At 33.5% G+C, this 11265-nt stretch overlaps 1 long non-coding RNA gene across 1 annotated transcript; it reads left to right on the top strand.

Annotated features, from left to right (window-relative positions):
- Positions 1–6363: 6363 nt before the first annotated feature.
- Positions 6364–7168, top strand: LOC149240607 (uncharacterized). Its single transcript, XR_016245538.1, has 2 exons — positions 6364–6741; positions 7024–7168. It is a non-coding gene; the product is annotated as an uncharacterized LOC149240607 (long non-coding RNA).
- Positions 7169–11265: the final 4097 nt, after the last annotated feature.

Raw genomic sequence — 11265 nt, 5'->3', positions numbered from 1 at the left:
GAAATGTCCACAAGGTGTCTGGTGGTGTTGACTTCATGGGCAGCAAAGTATTGTACTAATTCCATAAATGGCTTTCAAAAATGTAGAAATCTCCACAATGTTCGAGAGATGGATATAAAAAAATATTGTGCCTCCTGGGATTGACTTAATGGACAACAATACTATGTGTAGCGACGCCAATGGTTATGCAACAAGTAATCAATCAAACTGTTGAATTGCGTGTTAGGGTTTTGGTGTAATGGTAATCGTGACTCCAACATTGCGAATCAACTTTACATAAATATTCTTCAACAATATCAAAAATCTTGAACAGAATATTGATTAATATACTTAATTCGAAAGGCATTTATTTGTTCAGCTATATCAAAAATCTTGAATAGTATATTTATTCAAATGGGTATTGGTTGAATGTTGGTGACCTCGGCCTCTTTGGAAGTATTGTTTTAGAATGAGATAATTTTATCAACTGTCTTTATGTAAATGGTATTTTCTTGAAGGAAGGAAAGGATTCCCTTTTTTTGGAGGGAAAACATTATTAATGGCCAAGTTACAACTAGAGAAGTTTATAACTCATTAGTTTTTTCTCCCCCATGAGTTTAGCATCCGTTGGCATAAAAATTATAGAACTGGAATCTTCCACAAAAATTGAGATGTTTTGGATGGCTCTTGTTGGAGAATAGAATCCTTACCTGGGATAATTTGCTGAAAAATGGTTTTTTGGATTTCCATATCTATTGTCTTTGCAAATTTGATGTAGAAACAATTAATCATCTTTTTGTTCATTACTCTGTGTCCAAATTTTTTTAGCAAAACACTATTCAGATTCTTGACCTACATGTATCAACATACATTAATTCCTTTGAAAATTGTTTCCCATGACTTTTATATGGGCAGTCATAAGACTTCCCATCTTTATTGCTAGGGGTTTGTGGAGAATGCGCAACTTGGAAGTAGTAGTTCCTAGAATTATTTGTTTCTTCAAGGAGTATTTTAGGCTGAGACCAACCTCTTTTGCCTGTTTATATAGCTTTCCCTAACTAGCTCCAATAAGGTTCCTTGATGGAGCCTCTCAAGGAGGTGTGTGCCATGAAAGTTCTATCATCAAATTACTTGATTGTAAATCCTTTCAAATATGGGTTAATCTAGAACAAGGAACAAATACCAAAGTTGAACTTATAGAATGTTGGACTTTCCTTGACTTCACTTAAAAAAAAAAAAAATCCATTTGCAAAGAATATCTGCAAACCTATGGGGGATCTATGTACATTATAAAGTCACTCTATGTGCATTATAAAGTCACTAACTGGTGAGTGTTCTTTATGGATACTCAATTTATGCTACTAGCGAGACAGGTTATTGGCAATAAAAGAAAGGTTCCACCCACTTTCCTTCCAAGGTATTTACAGCTCTTTATCCAAAAAAAACTCTCACCTTCGCTTTTGGAATTATTTTTTTTTGAAAAATGCCAGTCTACAAATCTGGTTGAAAGAGGCAGTCTTCCTATTCACCAGCGGACATAATCTAGGTCAGTTTTTTTGGACAGTCAATTTTATCAAAAGAAATACTATTGTTGGCTCCACAGGGTGTTGGCGGTTTCTATTAAGATTCCTGTGTGAAGTTGTTTTATTTTTTGGCAATTCCTATTCACCAGCGGACATAATCTAGCTCAATTTTTTTTTGGACATTCAATTTTTAAGATTCCTGTGTGAAGTTGTTTTATTTTTTGGCAAATCCTATTCACCAGCGAACATAATCTAGCTCATTTTTTTTGGACATTCAATTTTTATAGAAAGAAATACTACTGTTGGTTCCACAGGGTCTTGGGGGTTTCTATTAAGATTCATGTGTGAAGATTTTTTTTTGGGGGGAATTTCTGTCCTCGTTTACTGTTGTATCATTTGATTTCTTAATGGAATAGCAATGGTACTGTTTTTTCTTTTTGGAAAACAACAAATGCAAAAGCCGCACTAATTTCAAGGTTAGGGTTTCAATGGCTCCTGAAGATGCGAGCTAAGCTCCTTCGCAGGTGATATTTGGAGGCGAGAAGCAGCTTTTGGGGCCCAGAAGGTTTTCGCAAATCTTTCTGCCCCTGCGACAGGTTTGTGCTATTATCTAGTCCTTTGGTCAGGATCCTTTTATTGGAGGTTTTGATTACTATTTTCTTTCTCTTGAGCTGATTAATATACTTAATTCTAAAGGCATTTATTTGTTCAGCCATATCAAAAATCTTGAACAGAATATTGATTAATATACTTAATTCTAAAGGCATTTATTTGTTCAGCCATATCAAAAATCTTGAACAACATATTTATTCAAATGGGTATTGGTTGAATGTTGGTGACCTCGGCCTCTTTGGAAGTATTGTTTTAGTATGAGATAATTTAATCAGTTGCCTTTATGTAAATGGTATTTTCCTAAAGGAAGGAGAGGATTCCCTTTTTTGGAGGGAAAACATTATTAATGGCCAAGTTACAACCAGAGAAGTTTATAAATCATTAGTTTTTTCTCCCCATGAGTTTAGCATCCGTTGGCATAAAAATTATAGAACTGGAATCTTCCACAAAAATTGAGATGTTTTGGATGGCTCTTGTTGGAGAATAGAATCCTTACCTGGAATAATTTGCTGAAAAATAGTTTTTTGGATTTCCATATCTATTGTCTTTGCAATTTTGATGTAGAAACAATTAATCATTTTTTTGTTCATTACTCTGTGTCCAAAAGTTTTTAGCAAAGTACTATTCAGATTCTTGACCTACATGTATCAACATACATTAATTCCTTTGAAAATTGTTTCCCATGACTTTTATATGGGCAGTCATAAGACTTCCCATCTTTATTGCTTGGGGTTTGTGGAGAATGCTGAACTTGGAAGTAGTAGTTCCTAGAATTATCTGTTTCTTCAAGGAGTATTTTAGGCCAAGACCAACCTCTTTTGCATGTTTATATAGCTTTCCATTACTAGCTCCAATAAGGTTCCTTGATGGAGCCTCTCAAGGAGGTGTGTGCCCTGAAAATGCTCTCATCAGCTTACTTGATTGTAAATCCTTTCAGATATGGGTTAATCTGGAACAAGGAACAAATACCAAAGCTGAACTTATAGAATGTTGGACTCTCCTTGACTTCACTTAAAAAAAAAAGTTATTCCATTTGCAAAGAATATCTGCAAACCTATGGGGGCTCTATGTACATTATAAAGTCGCTCTATGTGCATTATAAAGTGGCTGACTGGCAAGTGTTCTTTACGGATACTCAATTTATGCTACTAGCAGGACAGGTTATTGGCAATAAAAGAAAGGTTCCACCCACTTTCCTTCCAAGGTATTTAAAGGATCCGGAATGCTCTTTATCCAAAAAAAACTCTCACCTTTGCTTTTGGAATTATTTTCTTTGAAAAATGGCAGTCTACAAATCTGGTTGAAAGAGGCAGTCTTCCTATTCACCAGCGGACATAATCTAGGTCAGTTTTTTTTGGACAGTCAATTTTATCGAAAGAAATACTATTGTTGGCTCCACAGGGTGTTGGCGGTTTCTATTAAGATTCCTATGTGAAGTTGTTTTATGTTTTGGCAATTCCTATTCACCAGCGAACATAATCTAGCTCAATTTTGTTTTGGATATTCAATTTTTAAGATTCCTCTGTGAAGTTGTTTTATTTTTTTGCAAATCCTATTCACCACCAGACATAATCTAGCTCATTCTTTTCTGGACATTAAATTTTTATAGAAAGAAATACTATTGTTGGTTCCACAGAGTCTTGGGGGTTTCTATTAAGATTCATGTGTGAAGATTTTTCTTTTTGGGACAATTTATGTGCTCGTTTACTGTTGTATCATTTCATTTCTTAATGGAATAGCAATGGTACTGTTTTTTCTTTTTGGAAAACAGCAAATGCAAAAGCCACACTAATTTCAAGGTTAGGGTTTCAATTGCTCCTGAAGATGCAAGCTAAGCTCCTTCACTGGTGATATTTGGAGGCAAGAAGTAGCTTTCGGAGCCTAGAAGGTTTTTGCAAATCTTTTTGTCCCTGCGACAGGTTTATGCTGTTATCTGGTCCTTTGGTCAGGATCCTTTTATTGGAGGTTCTGATTACTATTTTATTTCTTTTGAGTTGATTAATATACTTAATTCTAAAGGCATTTATTTGTTGAGCCATATCATACAGAACATTGATTAATATACTTAATTCTAAAGGCATTTATTTGTTCAGCCATATCAAAAATCTTGAACAGCATATTTATTCAAATGGGTATTGGTTGAATGTTGGTGACCTCGGCCTCTTTGGAAGTATTGTTTTAGAATGAGATAATTTTATCAGCTGTCTTTATGTAAATGGTATTTTCCTGAAGGAAGGAGAGGATTCCCTTTTTTGGAGGGAAAACATTATTAATGGCCAAGTTACCACTAGAGAAGTTTATAACTCATTAGTGTTGTCTCCCGAGAGTTTAGCATCCGTTGGCATAAAAATTATAGAATTGGAATCTTCCACAAAAGTTGAGGTGTTTTGGATGGCTCTTGTTGGAGAATAGAATCCTTACCTGGGATAGTTTGCTGAAAAATGGTTTTTTGGATTTCCATATCTATTGTCTTTGCAAATTTGATGTGGAAACAATTAATCATATTTTTGTTCATTACTTTGTGTCCAAATTTTTTTAGCAGAACACTATTCAGATTCTTGACCTACATGTATCAACATACATTAATTCCTTTAAAAATTGTTCCCATGACTTTTATATGGTCAGTCATAAAACTTCCCATCTTTATTGCTTGGGGTTTGTGGAGAATGTTGAACTTGGAAGTAATAGTTCCTAGAATTATCTGTTTCTTCAAGGAGTATTTTAGGCCGAGACCAACCTCTTTTGCCTGTTTATATAGCTTTCCCTTACTAGCTCCAATAAGGTTCCTTGATGGAGCCTCTCAAGGAGGTGTGTGCCCTGAAAGTGCTCTCATCAAATTACTTGATTGTAAATCCTTTCAAAGATTGGTTAATCTAGAACAAGGAACAAATACCAAAGCTGAACTTATAGAATGTTGGACTCTCCTTGACTTGACTTAAAAAAAAAAGATATTCCATTTGCAAAGAATATTTGCAAACCTATCGGGGCTTTATTGTTTTAAAATTAAAAACAATAAACCTTAAAATAATAGACCATAACATGTTTACATAAACCATAGCAACTACATGGATAATGGATACATGAGACTATTTTTATTTACAACCTTCAAACTTGTTTTAAAATTAAAAACAATAAACCTTTGAAATAATAGACCATAACATGTTCACATCAACCATAGCAACTACATGGATAATGGATACATGAGACTATTTTTATTTACAAAATATCCATATTCGGAATACTCACAAGTAATTTAAGGATATAGCTGCAACTATAACTCAATCTTCCACCCATGCTTTCAATCTTTTCTATAAATCCTTACTTTCAATGACCATTCACATTTTGCTATTGTTCCACAATTTATGCCTTACATTGTTTTTTTTCCCCTCTAACTCCCTAATCGCCTGACCAACGCAAATTTGATCCTCCATAATAGTTTTGGCTTCACTTCTAGTTTCGGCTTCACGTCATCAATTGAAGGTTGGTAAACACTATGAGCTCTCTATCACAGTACTTGGAATCTCCTTGACTTCACTGAAAAAAAAAAAAAAAAAAGATATTCCGTTTGCAAAGAATATCTGCAAACCTATGGGGGCTCTATGTACATTATAAAGTGGCTCTATCTTCATTATAAAGTGGCTGACTGGCAAGTGTTCTTTACGGGTACTCAATTTATGCTACTAGCAGGATAGGTTATTGGCAATAAAAGAAAGGTTCCACCCAGTTTCCTTCCAAGGTATTTACAGGATCCAGAATACTCTTTATCCAAAAAAAACTCTCACCTTCACTTTTGGAATTATTTTCTTTGAAAAATGGCAATCTACAAATCTGGTTGAAAGAGGCAGTGTTCCTATTCACCAACGGAAATAATCTAGGTCAGTTTTTTTTGGACACTCACTTTTATCGAAAGAAATACTACTATTGGCTCCACAGGGTGTTGGCGGTTTCTATTAAGATTCCTGTGTGAAGTTATTCTATTTTTGGCAATTCCTATTCACAAGCGGACATAATCTAGCTCAATTTTTTTTTGGACATTCAATTTTTAAGATTCCTGTGTGAAGTTGTTTTATTTTTTGGCCAATCCTATTTACGAGCGGACATAATCTAGCTCATTTTTTTTGGACATTCAATTTTTATAAAAAGAAATACCACTGTTGGTTACACAAGGGCTTGGGGGTTTCTATTAAGATTCATGTGTGAAGACTTTTTTTTTGGGGGGAGCAATTTCTGTCCTCATTGTATCATTTGATTTCTTAATGGAATAGCAATGGTACTGTTTTTTCTTTTTGGAAAACAACAAATGCAAAAGCCGCACTAATTTCAAGGTTAGGGTTTCAATGGCTCCTGAAGATGCGAGCTAAGCTCCTTCGCAGGTGATATTTGGAGGCGAGAAGCAGCTTTCGGGGCCCGGAAGGTTTTCGCAAATCTTTCTGCCCCTGCGACAGGTTTGTGCTGTTATAAAGGGCAGAAGCACTGGCGGCTGAATACGCCGTGGAAGCCACTAATAAATGCATGAGAACCCCCGCATTCGGGGGCGCTCTGGCTCTTGGAGTCGCCGGCGGAGCGACTGCTTATGCCTTGAATTCCACAGCGCCCACGAAAACACAAATATTTAATAGTGATACAGGTATTTAACCTTTCTTTTTCCTCTGCACCTTTACAGTGGAATGGAATGATGTATCCGGGGCTCCTTGAATGCGTTGAAAATAAAATTCATATCATGTCACGAATTCCCGCTCCACCGTTAAATTTGATCTTTGGGTGATGCTTTTTACAGAATTTATAGAAATTTTAGCCCTATGTGCGAATAAATCGTCCAAATAGAAGTAAAAGAACCTGAATTTGAAAAGTAATAAATTTCCATCGTCGAATTTCGTCAAATCACCCGTCTGAAAGATGTTTGATACAGGAACAGCGGTCCGAAATTCATTATCGACATTTTCCAGCTCCGAGCTCGATTCGTCGTTGTAAAGCGGTCATGGTTTCAAACGAAGAGACTTCGTGTGAGCCAAACTCTTTTTCCTTTGGTCCTGGAGGATCTGGCGTGTTGTATGTTGCTGGTAGGTTTACAGGTTTTAAAAAAATGATTAAAATTAGATTCTTCTGGACCATTCCTGACGCATATGAATCTAAATGTATAATTAAATGTTTAGTAATGACAATTTTTGTTGTTGTGAAATTATAATTAATTTCTTAGTAAAATTAGAATGTTCACTGGCACATTTCACATTTCACTGCCATTGATTTTCCCAAATTTAAACTCAATTCACTTCCCAAAAAATCTTCTGCAATTTTTTTTATCTTCAAATTTCTGATTTCATGGTTGAATCGATGCAGAATTCCAACATCCACATAAAAAGCGAAAGATGCACGACGCATAAATTGAACAGATATGCAAAGAAAATGATTGTGAACTGTCTTTTTAAATTTTATTTTTCCATTTTACGAGGGTTTTGCTGTACAAGAAACAAATATGAACCAATGTAACCCAGCACAGGCACTTTCGAATGTTGAAATAACAGAAAAATGCCGGCCAGGAACACAAATCTTCGGAAATGCTCTATCTGGCCTCGAAGGTGCTACTAACCCATCCTTTGTTGGCCTTCATTCGCTCAGACCACTGCTCGGACAAGATATACACTCTAGACAGCTCCCCTGCAACTTTTCTCGTATCAGGCCTTTTTCCCGGCCACCAATAAATCCCATGTTCTTGGGTATTTAAGACTCTTAAGAGTACATTTGGTCAACCGAAATACATTCGCATGACCATGAACATGGCAAGCGATATTTAATGTGACTTTTTAGCATTGACATGACATACCTTTCATCCATGAATGCTCACCATACCTTTCATCCAAATATGGACCATGCCATGGATGCGCATCACAATATGGTCGAGAAATTTTCTACCCCACTATCAGACCGTCTGAACGCTGCACTATACAATACAAGAAATATAACATACGCATTTAATGGCACCCTCGTTTGAATTTGAAAACCTGCCCAAATGATATTTAAATTTGTATAATCGTCCTCAACTGATGTTTGACCGAAAGGTGCACCGCCCTAGCGGGCCATCGCCGAGCTCAGAGTTCGAGCATTCATCAATTCCTGCAACTATCAAGAAAATGTTCAATCTCTCTGCCAAATTTCTCACTCATAGAGATGCCTGAGCTGGAACTTTTGAAGGGGTGGTGAGCTTGCGGGATAGTAGACTGATTTCCCAGGTACTTGTTTCCCCAACTTCTTTTTATTGGTTGTTTGTGCTTCGAACTAGGATGATTACATAGTTTCGTTTGCCTAGATTTTGTTTATTTGTTAGTTGTGATTCGAACCTAGGCTGATTACATAATTTCGTTTGTCCAACTTTTGTTTATTTGTTGGTTGTGATTCGAAGCTGGGTTGATTGCATAATTTTGTTTGACTCACTTTTTTTTACTTGTTAGTTGTGATTCGAACCTGCGCTGATTGCATATTTTAATTCGGCATAGGTGTTTCCGGATGTATAGCAAGGAACTGTGAGGAAGTTCACATCGGGTGATGGAGAACTGAGCGAGTTTCAGCAGGAGGTAGTTCAGTTGGCTACAGTTCTGAACAGAGATCATTTGTTGAACAATTTTCCAGATGAGGGAATGTTTGGGAGGTCGATGAAGGTGAAGCAAGCGGCGCAGTATGTTGAGAAGAGCATGGCATGCTTCATGGAGGCAAGTATAGATGCCTTAAACCTCAGGGCATCAGATTTTGTGATCGTCCATATGAAACCTTCGCTTACATCCAAAAAAAACCAACCCCTGATATGTAGCGCTTCACCTATCAAGAACTGGTGTTAATTGTTGAAGCCCTCCATAGGTACTTGCAGCAAATTTCTACCCAGGTGTATGGCCTCTGTATTTCTAATATGATTTCTTAAATGGACTGTAAATTTTTTCCCAAGTGTTTGGCCTCTGTATTTTTGGGACAAACATAACATGAAAATTTATGTGAGTTATTTTTCCCAACTAGTTTGAGCAAAGAGTTGTTTGGCTTTTTTTGGTTGAGTGTGTTTTCTAAAAGTTTTGGTTATTTGAATGGGTTAAATTTCTTTCAAAATTTTTTCATAAAAATTTTGAATTTTTCTATGAACAAAATATAATTTACTATAATTTTTGAATAATTAAATAAAATATATATAAAATTTCAAATCTTAATATTTTATAAAACTAGTTTTACATGTATTCATATTATATAGGTTTATTTATTATTTTAATGTTAAATAATATATTATATTTTTTGATTTAAAATATATTTTTAATATTATGATGGTCATTTATCATTAATTAGTTAGTATGGTTGGTATTATTTTTCTTATTAAAAAATTATTATAAATTTTTAACATAGCTATTATTTTGACACCATATAAATAATGTGACACTTTTTCACATTACTAAAGCAAAGCACTTTTAATAGTAGTAATTTTGTAAGCAGAATATAATTTGGTTACATATATTTATAATATAAATAAAAATTCAAATTCAAATAAAATATTAAAAAATAAGATCTATGAGTGTAAAATAGATGGTGGGAGGGTGTTTTGTTAAGACATTTCATAGTGAAAAGGTTACTGAAAATTTTATGGGAAAAAATCTATTCATATTAAGAGCTGGTATAGGTACAATTCTTAGAGTAATTTTAACTGTCATCTCGGGACTCACATTAATTGTGTACATTAATTGTGTATTAGGTATCTCAATCATCTCATATCGAGGTTTCGAGTCTACACCAAGGTCTATCATCAAGATAAAGTTCTGAATTATTTACAATGTTTAATTAATATTATATTAAGAATACAAAAAATTTGATACATTAATTGTGTATTATGTATGTCAGTCATCTCATATCTATGTTTCGAGTCTACACCAAGACCTATCATCAAGACAAAGTTCTAAATTATTTACAATGTTTAATTAATATTATATTAAAAATACAAAAAGAATTGAATAAATGAATAATAGAATATATTATTAAAATACTAAATTATACGTTTAAATTAGAATAAAATTAAATAAATTTATTAACTACAATTATAAATATGTGGACCATCTATAAATATTAAAAAGATAATGTTTCAAGTTATAATGTGGAACATTTAGAAATATTAAAAAAATAATGTTTCAAGTTATAATTTAATGGTGCAGTTCTTGAACACAATAACTGATATGGAACATTAGTTAATAATATTACTTTTGAGTATGATAATAATTCATAGTTTAAATGGAATATCAGTTAATAATATTATTGTTGAGTATGATAGAATTTAATATTTCATTATTAAAGTTTTGATGTTGAAATTAGTGTAAAGTGACAACAAAAATCAAACATATTTAAATGCACTGTAATTTGTATGGTAATTTGTATTATAATTAATATTATAAATATTACCAATAAAATAAAATATATCCTATTTTTAATTAATATAATTATTTTGTATAATAATTTTAGTTAACATTTAAATAATATATTTTTGCATAATAAATATTTATATAACATATCATTTTTTTTATATAATTTTTATTGAATTGTAAATTGCATAACCCTTTGTAAATTATTTTATATTGATGAATCAATGCAATTTTATAATATTGCATTAGTGTCTTTGCAATTAAAGTATGAATTGATTAAATTGCATTAAAAGAATATATATTATGCAACTTTAAAATGTACTTTCTTTTTATATAAATTGTATTAAAAGAATACAGCCAGGCAACATTATATATTGATATTTGTGGTTGTTAAAAAAAAGTTGATTCCCATTAATAATGGACAAAAAAAACTAAATTGTTTTTAGTAACACATTAGTAGCATAGGTATAGTCTAGGTATGGTACTGTGTTATATTGATATTATGAGTATTTTAATAACAATGCCTAAGTGGTATATATGGTTATAGTATTGTATAAAAATAATTTCCTCGATGGGGTGGTATTAAGGCTCTCAAGTGCAACACATAATATGATTGACATGCTTGCAACTAGAATGGTGAAGGAGAAGGAAAACATGAAAATGAGAGCTAAGCTCTCCACTTGTCTGAATCCCATCCAGGTGTGGTGTCCTTACCATCCTCAACCTCACGCTCACCTACCCTCATTATATCGCTTTAAATGTCGACATTTGGT

This window comes from Pinus tabuliformis, chromosome 8 (genome assembly GCF_031772625.1).
Source record: "Pinus tabuliformis cultivar Carrire ecotype Pingquan chromosome 8, CPIR1, whole genome shotgun sequence".
NCBI classification, from domain to species: Eukaryota; Viridiplantae; Streptophyta; class Pinopsida; order Pinales; family Pinaceae; genus Pinus; species Pinus tabuliformis.
Note: the sequence above shows the minus strand (reverse complement) of the source record. Positions and strands in the feature narration are given on the sequence as shown.